General features: G+C 33.0%; 1 long non-coding RNA gene and 1 pseudogene across 3 annotated transcripts; both read left to right on the top strand.

Moving 5' to 3' along the window:
• LOC133298714 (uncharacterized) overlaps nt 1-15,510 on the top strand; it is a 112,723-nt pseudogene that overhangs the window by 13,639 nt on the left and 83,574 nt on the right.
• Nucleotides 5,317-7,924, top strand: LOC133298717 (uncharacterized). 3 transcript variants are annotated; one of them, XR_009749846.1, is made up of 6 exons: nt 5,317-5,679; nt 5,783-6,510; nt 6,967-7,046; nt 7,268-7,339; nt 7,560-7,616; nt 7,697-7,924. It is a non-coding gene; the product is annotated as an uncharacterized LOC133298717 (long non-coding RNA). The 3 variants fall into 3 exon arrangements; XR_009749844.1 differs by lacking the exon at nt 5,783-6,510; XR_009749845.1 differs by having other exon boundaries at nt 5,783-7,046.

Here is a 15,510-nt window from a genome sequence, read left to right as displayed (position 1 = left end):
CAGCACTCAGTGCCGCAAGGACTTCTCCGAGGCACTAAAAGCCTTCATCGATAAATACCGAAAATTAAATATCAAATAGGAAAATTAAAGGGATAAAACCCATGTGTGGTCAAAGAGCCCAAATATCAAGGCCGACTAACCCTTTTTGTTCTTAATAAAATTTAAAACAAAGTATATTTTGGATCCTCAACAAATATTACGGGCTCAATTTGATCTCCTGGGAAAAAAATTGACTCGTGATCCCTCTTAAGGGCTAAAATCAGGTTAGTCTTTTTTAAGGGCTAATGTTGGTCTTCTTTGAATTTCAGAAGAATCATGATTTCGACTGACTAGGTCTATTTTGAATTTCAAAAGAATTACAAATCAATTTGTTTTAATATGTTAAAATGAGCCTCGTGATATATATTTGTCGATGACCAAAGCGGTACTTTATTCTAAAATGTAATATTATTCATTTGTTCTCGTATACAAATATTTTATCCATGTGTTCTTATTTGACCGTAAACCGAATTATTTACTTAAGCAGAAACCAATATACTCGAGTATTTTTCATAAAACAATGAATACTCGATTATATGGGTTAAATTCTCGAATATTGTTCGTCGACTAATCATTTATGAACATTATGTACTCGAGTATTGAAATGCACATGTTTTTTTTTTGTATAACTGAAATGCACATGTTAAATATTCGAATATTATTCATCCACTAAGCTTTTATGAATATTATGTACTTGAATGCCGGGGTGGTGTACTAGAGTACGTTGCGACCCCAACTTGAATTTTTGTAGGTTGATGAAAATGGTAATAACCATGAATAAAGGCCATTGGATATGAGGTTTCTACTTTACGTGGATAGATAAGGAAGGTTTGTTTTTGTGGTCCCGTAGATATAATCGCATTCTAAAAATATTTAGGGGGTGTTTGGTTGGAGGATTCCTTGAAGATGCATAGGCATTTGAAAGATGGGATTAGTCGGTGGCCATGTTTGGTTGGAACTTTCTGAAGAAAAGTCCACCTAAATCATTACCCCATCTTTACAGTTTGCATATGCTTTTGATCCAAAAACCCGGCTATACTTTCCCATTTGATATGTGGTATATTACGTTATCTATGTAAATCTTCAGAATCGGCAAGAGGCATATGACCAGCGTACCCTCCACTTGTGCACGAAACTGAAAATATCTACCTGGTTAGATCTATTTGTTGCATAGTTGTTGTGGCGCCTAACAACCCAGATGGGGCTGCTTTAGGATATCATCAGTTTGATTTGCATCAGGACTTCAATCACAGCTTTTATACTAGTTTTAATGGTACAAGTTATTCTGAGGAGGATGCTATTCCTCATATATCTAGCTATCTACCAAGCATCTGCCCTCTTCCTTCTGCTTTCTTAGGTCCAAAATGTGCACTTTGGGACTGTCCAAGGCCTGCGCAAGGGATGGACTGGTGTCAAGACTATTGCAGTAGCTTTCATGCTGCCTCTAGCTTTGAATGAAGGGCCACCAGGCATGACCCCAGTTCTACGCGTGTCTTCAAAATGAATTCAAAAATATTTAAAGTCAGGGGTATTTTTATAATACCCACTGCATTTACCTATCTATATGTTACTTATAGCCAAATATGAACTTTATAAAAGTTACTTAATTTGCTCACCCAAATTTTTTCCAACCAAACAACTTTTTTTACATTTTCTTATTAAACATAATCCTCTAACTATTTTCCTATGCATAACATTTTCTTATTATTCATAAAATTTCTCCCCAACCAAACGCTTCCCAGGGAGAAAATTTTTAAAGAAATAAGAGATTGAAAAGAAAACACAATTTTTCAAAAATAGAAAAAGGATAAAAAAAAAAAGTTCCCGAATAACTTTAAAAGATAAAAGAGGTTGTCCATGATAATAACCAGGAAGCTTAAAGCTGTGGAGGTCATCCAAAGTTACCGAATCTGAATCTATCACGTGGCTCAGCAGTCGAGGCATCCTGCACACCTGCACTCTTTCCCGATAAACATTGAGTAAAAAGTAGCTGTCAGCCTGTCACCGAACATGACGGTATTTACCAGTGCAGTTATTATTTACATTTCTTATTTCTTTTACATTTTGAAATGACAGTGCCTACAAAATTTGGACGATTCTCACGGCATGATAGTATAAGCTTATACTATATATTATAATCTTTCCGTTATTTGGTGTGATCATCATATAGTATAAGTTTATACAACATAATTTCTTAATACATCAAAACGATGTATAACTTAATCCGGCCTAAGAGTGAGAGATAAGGTCTGATAAAAAATTGATATATTAACATTATTGACCAATGTAATTCTAAAAAATTATTATATTATTTTAATATTAATCTATTAAAATAAAAATTAATTTTTTACTATTAATTTTTAAATTATTGAATATTTTTATTTTTATAAAAATTAATTTATATTTTGGACACACTGACTAATAAATTTTTATAATAATTAATATAATATGATATTTTTTGAAGAATTATATAATTTTTTTGGTAAATAATTATATAAATTCTTTATTAAAAGATATTTTTATTAAAAATATTTATTTTTTTATATATAGTATTATACAATGCATTACTAAATACTAGATAATATTATCTTATACAATATATTATTTTATACAATACTATCAAGTCTTATACTATAAAACCTTATCCTATACTAAATATCAAACATGCCCTAATTAACTAATTATACTGCATAATAACACCTGAAACCTGATTTTTCACATGTTACTTAAAAGCTTACGGCTCCTCCAGCCCTCAAATATCCATTTGCAGGCTTTTGGACACTCCCTAGATTTGGATTTAGCAAGCATTAGACTATGGAAAAACATTTTCTCATGTTGCATTCTCATGTTGTGACCCTTTGATTTGCGTGCATAATTTTTTTCTTTTTCTTTTTTAATAAATATGGGGCCTACCACTAGTTGAGTCACAACATGAGAATTCAATTCTCATTCAACATGAGAAAATCAAACCCCTTAAACTATACCTTATAATATAGGGAAAATATATTCTTATGTTGTATGAGAGTGTTTTTATTTCTTATATATACATCGATTTTTATGTTACTTTTTTATTTTATTTTTCTTTTTTTATAAGTGGGTGGATCCCACACATGATTGTATCTATAACATGAGAGAGCTCTCTCTTATTGCATAAGATTAATAAAGGCGTATAATATATGTAACGAAAAAGCTATGAAAATAAATAAATTAAACTTGATCATTTTATTTTTATAATTCTATACTTTCCGTGATTTATTTAACAGCACTTGAATCAACTAAAAACTGTTAAAAATTTGTGTGAAAGAGATTAATAAAGCAGTTTCAACTGTTACCAACTTTGAATTTAGGTGGTGTTTGGTTGAGAAGGTTTTCAAAGTTTCCTATGCAAATGAAGGAAGGAATCCAGAAATGACTTGTTTAGTTGAATAGATTCAATCTAAATACCCAGCTATCCTATTTGCATTGCTTTTTCCATTTGCTGGTGGAATGATAGGTTTTGTCACTGTTGAGAAAGATTTGTTGAAGGTGGTTTTTATGTGAAAACCAGCTAAATGACTATGTAGAGAAATTGTTAGAGACCATTATACCCTCTCAAAAAGAAAACTTGTAGCAACAGTTACCTCTCTTGTCAAAGCATCCTCAGTTCTTGCTCTTTTCTTATCCTTTTTGCAACAGAAATAGACACATGAGATTTGTAGCACGACTTCTTGGGTGGCAGACTCCGACATTGGAGCATTCTAACTTTGAAGTCTTTGGATTCAATTGTATTGTTTTGGCTCATTTAACTCTGGAATTGGATGCTCTTGTTTCTGCAGTGCACTGTTAAAATATGAACAATACCTTGAAAATTAAAATTACAATGAGCAAAAAAAGGCTTCAAAAAGACTAAATCTCAAACATAGATTTTCATATGTTTGAGATTTTGTAATACCAAACATACCGTAAAAAAAAGTTAAAATCAGTGTTATTTTCGTGATACCAACTTGTTTTCCCATCTATATTTTACCTTCAACCAAACATAGATTTCATAAAAGTTACCTAATTTTTCCAGTAAAGTTTTTTCTCACCAAACAACTTTTTTTTACATTTTCCTACCTATCTCATTTTATCTCACTTTCCAACCATTTCCCTATCAATTACATTTTCCTAGTATTCAAAAAATTTCTCCTCAACCAAACGGCACCTTACTTCTTCTAAAAAAAAATTATTGAAACTATGATGAAATACGTACGTACACATGTATAACAATTAATATAATTATTAATATTTACTTTCTGAATTAAGTTTGGAATCTAACAGTTATAATTTCAATCATAATTTCGCATTCTATCACTTAGAGAGGGGAAAAAAAAAACTGTACAAGGTTGCCATATTTTTCTTCGCATGCAAGGTTGCCGAACAATTGAGTTTTATAATGCTTATGGTTTATGGGGAGATTTTACAAAGCACAACAAAGGGGAGATTTTACAAAGCACAACAAAGGCCACCAAGAATCAAGGATTTCGAGCTTCAACATGATCTTTCTTATATCAAGACAAATGTCCAATGAAATCAAATACCTCAAATTATTATATTGAGCTGGAAAAACCTTATCAATCGTAGAACCATATTCTTGGGTTTATGGATGAAATAAAGGTTGAAAGAAAGAAGCATAACGCTGTGGAAGTTGATTATGTGCCAAGAAATTCATCTGGGAATCATTATTGTTGTTCATGTGGTTATGGTGGTCCAAAAGGAGAGAATCAAGGGACTCAAATTACATGGCTTGTAGTTGCCGTTGACAATGGTTCAACAATAATAACAGGATGCAAAGCTGAGAGGTTCTTGTTGGAAAGTAACAGAAGTGGAAATGGAAGAAAGAAGAAATGCTTGGGGATGCAGGCAACGACAGTTACCCTAGTAGAAGAGGAGGATCACTAAAAAAAAAAAGATAATTAACGGAAGTTTTTTAATGGGATATATTTTTCTTATGTTGTAGAAAAAAAATTACCTCATGTTGTAGAAATAAAAGTATAAGTGGGACCCACATGTAAGAGGAGAGAGAGAAAAAAGTGGTGGGACCCAACCCCTTTTTGTGTGTGTAGGAGAGATGTTTATCTCATGTAAAATGAGATAAACATCACCCTTTTTTAATATAGGTAAAAAAAATCTCCACTAAATAATCTAACTTTTAGCAGGTTTTAAATCTCCACAATTTATCATTTTATTTTGCTAAATTAGAAGGCCTTAAATGGGCCCTAGCATAATATCAACCGCGCCCAAACTCCAATGAAGGCCTATACCAAGCGTGGATGAAAATATATGTGTGCATTTGATGTAGTTACAACACTCCAACAAAAGTTTTTCTTTCTCGCGCTCATTTTCTGTTCTTCATCTTCTTTTTCTCATTCTCCGATTCTCTTTCATTCTTTTTCTACTTTCTCTCTCTATATTTTCTCACCCAATTTCTCTCTATTTCAGGCAAATCATTGATCAATACTTGACAAATAACACCTAATCTGTATTTCATAGGTTTTTATTATAAATTTAAGTATAAATTATTCTATAGTTGAATTTTAATTTCGTGTATGTTGTGTTGTCTATTTCTAGGTTATTACAAAACTCCTACGCACAATGAATCAGTGAGAGACATTTACAAAGGTTTGGATAAATATTTATCACCATACTTATTTGTGGATTAACTTTTTGGACTTATATTTTGAGTCTCTATTAAAAAAATTTGGGGTAATTTTATTTTTGCTAGATTGAAGCCACATAAGTTTTCTTTGTTGTGAGTAATCATCTCCATGGGATTAAGGAAGATAGTCTATCTGATCATAAAGGAATCTTCTCCTCTGGAGATGAGGTCACACATTCTTATGTCGATGTTATTGCTTGTTACATTTATGTCCGTTTAATTTGTTCCTCATTATATTTGATGTTAAGGGAAATTTATATTAGAGATAAAAGAGGCAAAGCACAATTAGGAGGAATGACACCAATTTGAAGTTTATTTGTCTGGCTATTTTATGCGGAGTTGAATCAACTATATATTAAGTATCAAATATAAATATTTGGTTTCCGAGGATTTTTAGAAATTTAAACAACATACAGTACCAAGTAATAATTTTCATCAATCATATATTTGTTTCAGGTTAAATAGTTTTTTAATTGTGATGCAATGAATGAGAAAATCAATTCCTTTTTCCTTCAGTTTTTATTGGTGGTTTAGTTTTATCAATGAAATTTATTAGCTTCTTTTATTTTGAAGCGAATCACAAGTTGAGTGACGCGGTCTTAAGTAAAACAGAGAAGGTATATGGAAAAAACAACATAAGTAGTGAACTATGGTGCGAACCTGGGTTGTGTTCAGATATTATCAATATCTTACTTTTTTACATGTTAGATTTTTTGGCAACCCCATTTCCTCCTGTTATAAGTTCGGTGCAATGAGCAGATGGAAGCCCTTGAAGAAATCTTAATTTTCTACAGGTGCAAATTTTTTTTAAGTTGCTCTATAATTTTTGTTAACAAAATTTCCAACTACCGACTAATAGATACCCCAACATCTGTGGCAGCGCTTGAACTAAATGCGCAATATGTGTTGCCTCATTAATTCCTTACATAACAGAAGTTTTTAGTTCCCCCTGGATATCTAGCTACATTTGAGTGAATTGCATTTGAGTTCCTATAATTTAATGGAGTTATTCAAAAGATTAATTTCTTCGTTTGAGTTATTTGAATGAAATAATAGACCAAACAATCTTTTAGTCTTCACTATCAATGGAGTTGGGCTTGTATTTAAGTTCGTATATCTTATTATATTTTAGTTATATTTGAATTGCAACGTGCTTAAATCTACCTTGAGCTAAATGTGTCAGCGAGCTCTCACATTTGGAGATAAATTAAGAAAATTGTTTGTTTTTGGTTTGTTTTTATAATTTTCAGGTGATTTTCCAGTGACTAAAGGTAATAAATGGTCAAGTACCAGATGGGTGCATGTTAAGGAATAAGTGGTCAAGTAACAAGTAGGTGGAGTTATGGGTTTTACCTTAATAAAATATTATTAAGTGGTCAAACTTAATAATATTCATTGATTTATACAAATTCACTCCCTTTTTTACCTCATTTAATCACTATCTAATATATCTGCATAGATTTATTAGCTGAAGTCCATTCTGCATTTCAAAATATTTTAGTTTAATGTTTGTGGAGATCTAACTTTTTTATATATATATATGTATTTCAGATGATACATGTAGCAGCAAATGATGTTGCTTTCTAAGCCCATGCTGTTCTACTAACAGCAATTTCCTTGAAGGTAATGGGATGATATCATGTTCACAACTAAGTTTTAAATCTATTTCCAATGTTTTTGCCGATAATTTATTCTTTCATTATATAGGTGAAGAGTGTGCTAGACCCTTTAATTAGCAGTTAGCTATTTGGAATTAATCGTCCTAATTTTTCTACTTTTTACGTTTGCCCATCAGTACTTGGCGACAATGTCTACTTAACATGAATTCCTTTCTTGTTTTTAGGTTGAGCATATGTTAAATGATAGATTGCTTCAGTTTGTCAATATTGCTTCAGTTTGAGTAAGCAACTTTTGATTATTAGTTTAAGTCCTCATTCTTTTAAACATGTTAAAAGGGTATAATAAATTGGTTTTTCACAGGATAAGGGAGTGAAGAAACTATTCTAACACGCGGAAGGTCTCATTACCTTTGAATTGGGTTATGTGAATTCAATATTTTTGAATTTGATTTTGGGTTCTGCAAAGTGATAGGTGTATCATTAGAGACTTATATGGATTTTGGAGTTTTTAAATGCGTTTATTTTATGCGTTCTTGTTGTGGATAATTGTAAATTTCTACTCTTTCTCGTTTACACAATATTGAATCAACCTTGTATCCTTTATGAATGTGTACAATTACAATGAGATATTCTACTATGAATGGTGTAAGAACCCGCATCGCTAAATTAGGAATTTAAATAATTTAATTATTGAGTTTATGAAATAATTCCATAATTGACTTTGGATAAATATAGAAAGACCATGATAATTAATATTACGTCACTTTTCAGAAGGAAAGTGCAAACACGGGTATTTCACGGTATAAATGGATATCCCGTGAAGTAACTCGAAAAATGATGAAAAAATATTAATATTCCTAAAAAAATATATAGGTTATGAATATCAAAGTTGAGATGAAAATAATAAGCAGTAATGACAGAACTAATACAAGCTATTTCGTAGTAGAAAGTGCGTATCGAAAAAGTGTCTTGAAAAATTAATGTAAAAATATGATAATTCCTAGAAAAATGTCTAGGTCAAGAATATGAAATTCCAGAGTTAAATGAAGAGCGAAACTATTAGAACTAATACCGATGGATTAAATGGGTACACACATATATATATAGTTAAATGGGAAACAAAACCCTAAGTTTTTGCACATTTTCCACATTGATCTCTTGAACACTATGGCTGCCATATGCTCTACCACCTAGCTCTCATCATTTTCTCTCCATGACATCACCAAGACACTACCTTTCATCACCTCCTTCCTTCTTGACAACACTAAATACTTGAAAGCTACCATCTTCCAAGGAAAAGAATTGTTCTTAGAATACTACACCTGCTGCCTTATGAGGTTAGAGAAGTGTTCTTCTTTGTTGAGTGTGTTGGAGGCCTTTATACTACCCTTGGAGACCTAAGGAGCCATCTTTGAGAAGAAAGAACCATCCTTTGACAAGCCATTTTCTTGCACTTGTCATGGCAGCAGTGGAAAGTGGGTTGTAGACATTGAAGACTCTTCCTTTTCACAATTTTGAAGCCTTGGGTATATGTCTCAACTTTTCCTCTTGAGTTTCTATGTAAAAGATTGAGTCTTGGCATGTTAAATAAGAAAAATAATAACCAAGATGATCACTAGCTTAAACATGCTTAAAAATGGTAGCTTGGACTTTCTGTTATGGGTAAAAATTGAACCTTATAGGAAAAACTCTTAAAAAATGCATTTTTGAAAAATTGTCGCAAAATATCCCGATATTGGAAAAACAATATCTGGATATTGATATCCGTATATCGATATCCCGATATTCCTTCGTCAATATCCCGATATGATATTCAGATATCGATATTCCGATATTCCTTTGGCAATATCCCAATATTTTGGTCTGGACAAAAACGAACCTATTTTACTAAAAACTTGTTATCTTCAGCTACAGAGCTCCAAATTAGGTTCCGTTTGTACCTATGTGAAGCTAAAACATAGAGTTACAACCCTGTAAAATTTTGTAGCCATTAGATAAGTGGTTTAATCTAGTTTGAATTTGAAACTTGGTTGCTGGAAATTCAGTTTACATCAGTCACTTTGCGAAAAACATAACGGGAGTTATACAACTCCAAATGAGACATAAAATATGTCGTTTGAAAGCTTGTGATGTCTAGTTTAACATAGTAAAATCTTAGAATTTTTGGTAATGAGTTACAATGCCAGTTTTAAAAATGAAAAAGGCTATTTGTGCTTAGGGGGTTTTGGAAGAAGCCTGCAGTCACAAAACGAAAAAGAAAACGTAGTCCATTTAACTTGAAATCTCGGGAATATAATTGTTAATGGTATTTTTGACATAAAATAGATTATGATTCTGCTATTTGGTGATTTGTGAGCTGCTGTTTGAATTTTGAGCTTGATTATACTTCTTGCAGGTAAGTTTCATGTTCTAAAGGCGGTTTGTGCTTGGGGTTTTTGGAAGAAGCCTGCAGTCTCAAAACGAAAAATAAAACATAGTCCATTTAACTTGAAATATCGGGAATATAATTGTTAATGGTATTTTTGACATAAAATAGATTGTGATTCTGCTATTTGGTGATTTGTGAGCTGTTGTTTGGATTTTGAGCTTGATTATACTTCTTGACAGGTAAGTTTCGTGTTCCTAGGGTTAATCCCCATTTGTTCCACCATTTTCCAAGAAGAGGATGGTAGTTTTATATAGTATATATGCTTATATGTTATTTGAGACAATGAAATGATGAACTCTAATATATATATGTTATGTGGTGTATTACACACAAGATGACTAATACATGAGTGTTGTGTGGAGCTGCACAAGACTGTATTTCCTGAGTGTGGGTATAAGGCAAGAGCCTTATAAGACTGTATGTATGTAGCAGACGTGTGTAAATCATACTGTTCTCTGGCCAGTAGACTTGTTAGCACACATACATAATATATATATATATATATATATATATATATATATATATATATATATATGTTGTTGCATCATATGGATATTATTATTGTTAAATTGTTATTTGAGAACTGTTATACCAAAGTGAGCTTGGGGCGGAGGAACTCTTCGAGAACCCTTGCTTACTGAGATTTCTGTTTAGAGATCTCACCCCATGTCAGACATATTTTCAGGTGTAGACGTCCATGAGATAGATGTCTCCCGAGGCAAGAAAGCGTAGCAGAGTTGAATTATATGCATGCTTTATTTATATCACTTGGACATGATTCTTATACCTGAGATATGACTATTATGCTTATGTTATATCTGTTGTGACTTGTGAGCATGGAGGTTGTCCATGCCTTATTTGATATTTGTCTTTTATTGGACATGTATGCTTGGTATACGCCATGAGATATGGACGTTGGTCATGACTACGTGATGTAGCTTCATGACTTAGTATTTATTTATGTTTTGGAGGCATTTCAGGAAATCATATTTTGATTTTGCAATTACATAAGGATATAGATGGATTTTATATTGCTATGTTAATAAAAAAAGTGATTTTGCTTGTCTACAAACTTAATTTATTATAGCTTCCGAATTTAATTCAGCTGCGCTTAATACCATAATATGATAACAATCTGGATGTATAAGGGGTGTTACAAATGCCTTTATGCCCTTCATTAGATAAGAGAATATTATGTAAATTTTTGTTTTGTCTAATACAACTTCAAATTATAGTAAATCGATGTTAGAATGTATTTATACTTTTACTTATTTAAAAAAGTATTAACCAAGTGTAAGCCTGAATATGAACTATGATTGGTGTGCTATAATGTTGTTTTTTGATAACTAGTATTTAATAATTGTTTTCAAGGAAATGTTAAGAGATCAAAAAGATAATAAATTGGCTAACAAATCAAGTGATGGGTGTAACACCCCGTATGCATCCGGATTGGTTATCATATTACGGTATTAAGCGCAGCTCAATTAAATGCGGATTCTAAAATAAAATCAGTTATTAGACATACCATATTAGTTTTTCCTTTATTAACATAGTAATATGAAATCCATCTATATCCTTATGTAATTGCAAAACCACAAATAAAATCCTGAAATGCCTCAATATCATAAATAAATACGAAGTCATGAAGCTACATCGCGTTGTCATCACCAACGCCCATGTCTCATGGCATATACAAAACATACATGTCCAACAATAACACAAATAAATCAAAGGCATGGACAACCTCCATGCTCACAAACAAATAAAACATCTATAGTCTGGTAAAATCATAACGCCATAGTAGTTATATCTCAGGTACAATAATCATGTCCATAATAATCTGAATAAAACATGCATCTCAAATAAACTCGTACTCCGGCCTCTTGCCTCGGGAAGCATTCAAATCATGGACATCTGTACCTGAAAATGTGCCCCACACGGGGTGAGATCTCTAAACAGAAATCTCAGTAAGCAAGGGCTCTCGAAGAGTTCCTCCGCCTCAAGCTCACTTCGGTATTACAGTTCAAATATAACAGTTTAACAATAATAACATAATCACATGATGCAACAACATATATATATCATGCATATGTGCTAACAAGTCTACTGGCCAGAGAATAGTATGATTTACGCACGTCTGCTACATACATAAGAAGTATAAGGCTCTTGCCTCATACCCACACTCAGGGAATATAGTCTTGTGCAGCTCCACACTACACTCATGTATTAGCTATCTTGTGTGTAATACACCACATAACATACATATATAAGAGTGCATCATTTCATCATCTCAAATAACAGATAAGCATATATACCATATAAAACTATCGTTCCCCTCTTGCAGTATGGTGGAACAAATGGGGATTAATCCTGAGAACACGGAACTTACCTGTGAAGTAGTATACTCAAGCTTAAAATCTAAATAGCAGTCCACAAGTCACAAAACAGCAGGATCAAGGTCTGTTCATACCAAAAATATAATTAATATTCATAGTCTATAAGCTTATGGCATTAGGACAACGTTTCCTTTTTTCGTTTAATGACCGTAGGCTTCTCTCAAAGCCATAAGCCTTCAATATTATTGGTTCTGACTTAATTAAATTATTCCAGAGGTTCATAACAATCATTTAAGGGTCCAGAAACCCAACCCACGCTTCTGTTTGGGTAAAATAGCTCAAAACATGATTTTTTCCAGAATATCCCGATATTCTTCTGGGACATATCCGGATATCAATATCTGGATATCACAGGGTCAATATCCGGATATCCATATCTAGATATCACAGACCTAATATCCGGATATTCATATCCAAATATTCACAGGCCCAATATCCGGATATCCATATTCGGATATCACCAACCAAATATCCAGATATTTCACGACAGAATGCAGTTTTTTCATTTTCGCGAAGATATCCCTTCAAGGTTCCATTTTTAACACTTCTAGACGTCCAAGCATGCATTTTTAGACAAATTTAAGCAATTGTTTGTTTTGGTTAATAAATATCTTCGTTTAACATGCCAAGACTTGATCTTTTACTTGAAAACTCAAGAATAAAGGTTATGAATGTACCCAAGGCTTTACCAATAGAAAATGAATGGCCTTTAAGGTTAGAAAATCCACTCCAAGGTATTGTATACAAAGATGCACGAACTTAAGCTTCCAATGTTGGTACTTTCTTCACAAAACTCAGTCCTTGGAGCTTCAATGGTGGTTTAGAAAACTCAAACACACCCCAAACCAAAGGGCAGCCCCTTACTCTCAAACTCAGCAACTACCACACCCCTAAGAAGGTATCTTTCTACCTAAAGATGGTTACTTTCAAGTGCTCACAAGGTGAAAGAGGAAGAATCAAGAATAAAAGTGATGCCTTTGGAGTTTTCTTTGCATAGAAGGCTATGGAGTTGTGCAGGGAAGGTGGCAGCCATGAAGCAATTGGATAGCTCTACGCAAAAGGTCTGAAAATTGACCTAGATTTGTGTGCAAGTTTCTATTTATAGGTACACTTAATTAATCCATCGGTATTAGTTCTAATAGCTCCACTAATTATTTTTCTACCAAACTTTAGATTCCGAACCTAGACATTTTTCTAGGAACTTTTATATTTTTCTTATAATTTTTGCAGCACTTTGACGGTACGCGTTTTATACATAGCCGATATTGATTCTGACATCAGTGCTAATTATTCTTACTCCTAATTTGATATCCTTAACCTAGATAATTTTCTAGGAATATCTATATTTTTATTATAATTTTTCAGAATACTTCACCAGTATGTATTTATACCGTGAAGCAGAACCAGTATCTGAACTTTTCATCAGAAAAGCGATTTAAGCGTTATTTGACCTTCTCGATAATTATTCTAATCTTTCTATATTTTTCCAAAGTCAATTATGGAATTATTTCCTAAACTCATAATTAAATTATTTAAATTCCTAATTTAACGGTGCAGGTTCTTACACTCACCCCACCTTTCAAGAATTTTGTCCGCAAAATTAGAGACATTCATATTCCTAAACTCAGGATATCTCCGAAGAAGCTCGTTCTTCTACTCCAATGCACTCCTCAGGAGTTTTACCTTACGTTATCTCTAATCAATTATGTTTAATGGTGTTTTGAATTCACTCACATTATGAAAAATATCTTTCTAATGATGTGCTCTACCACAGTGCACACGCTCTCAACATTTCCTCCATTATTGGAAAGATCCATATAGTTTGACGATCCATCAGAGGATGATATGCAATACTTATTTTCAATTGAGTGACGAAAGCTCTTTGCAATGCATCTAACACAAGAGGTGAATTTCGGGTACCGATCATTGACAATGCTCTCATGTATCCCATGAAGTTCTTAGTATCACATCAATTTAATACTGAGCCAACAGCCCCGTGGAAAAGCTTGCCTTTCCAGACAAAAATTGGGCAGACAAGTTGTCATGTCCATAATAACCAAACAGAGTTGACAGAAGTCTAAATCTTCGACAATCCGCGAATGAAATCTCAGGTCAACGCATATGTAAAGATTACTCCCTTGAGATAATTCCTCCAAATTGACAAGACAATACGCTCTTTGCTTCGTGCAAGTTCATACACTCGCTTGCATATGCTTCAATACTCGCGTCTTGAAGTCGTAGCAACATCGATGAACAGTTCCCTAACTCAAGTTTTCATGACCTTGTGTCAAAACCGATCCAACATCCCTACACAGAACATTACAACATTTCCCAACTCGCCTTCTGAGTCTGAAGTGATCAACATCAAAATCGTCATTCATTTCTCTAGGATAATCAGTCACTCTATCAGTAAATGTGACCTGACCCTCCATACTCTATTCTTCACAATAACTTGAGTGGGTTTAGGTCCTATTTCATGACTCTAGTCGTGTCTCGACTTACAATTTTCATAAATCCTCAATCTTTAGAATAAAGCCATAATTTCTTTCATAGTACAAAATCATATTCATGTTCATTTCAGTCAATACATGTGAATTAATATACCAATTCACATAGTAGCGTACCTTAGTCCATGTACACTTGCAAAATTTTCAATTCAAACAGAAAGGTGAAATAATTCTACATAATAGCGTACGCCAATCTCCATGGCATCTGCAAAACTGAAAGTCAATAAAAGGTGGTATAACACTGATATATTAAAATAGTCCATAGTATTTATTTCATGCTTAGCACTATCCATGGTGTTCACATGTAATCTACATATTAAATAGATCAATAATTTACATATTAATCTAGAGACATGGAGACCACTCAACCCACAAGACTAATTAGACATGCACCTTTCTCACATATACAAGATCATGTGTGGCCTAGCCACAAAGTCCAAGTGTTACACACTTAATTCCTTAAAGAGAATTTCACATTCTCAAACAAACCTGACTAGAGAGTGTTTCTCACTCACACGTAATAAGATATCATCTCTTACGTTTTTAAAATAAAGAACCATTATAATTATATAATGGCATAAGGCATCTTACTTTTCATGCCTAACTTTGGCATATCACTCTTCGTATATTTTACTTATCCCACCACTTGGTGGTTGTAGAGTATAAACTCACATGTCGAGTGTCTCAATGCATTATTATACCATGAGGCAAACTAAAATTGATTGATCTGTGCACCTCGTGCACCCGGACCACCCGATGAGTCAAACTCAAATCGGTACCCTCACGGGACTTCCAAGAGTCAACACTCATAGGATCCAATCCCCAAAAGAAAGCCCATGACATA

This window comes from Gastrolobium bilobum, unplaced genomic scaffold (assembly GCF_033153095.1).
Source record: "Gastrolobium bilobum isolate Gb01-03AN ecotype WA unplaced genomic scaffold, APGP_CSIRO_Gbil_v1 utg17211, whole genome shotgun sequence".
NCBI lineage: Eukaryota > Viridiplantae > Streptophyta > Magnoliopsida > Fabales > Fabaceae > Gastrolobium > Gastrolobium bilobum.
This window is presented reverse-complemented; position numbering and strand designations above follow the sequence as displayed.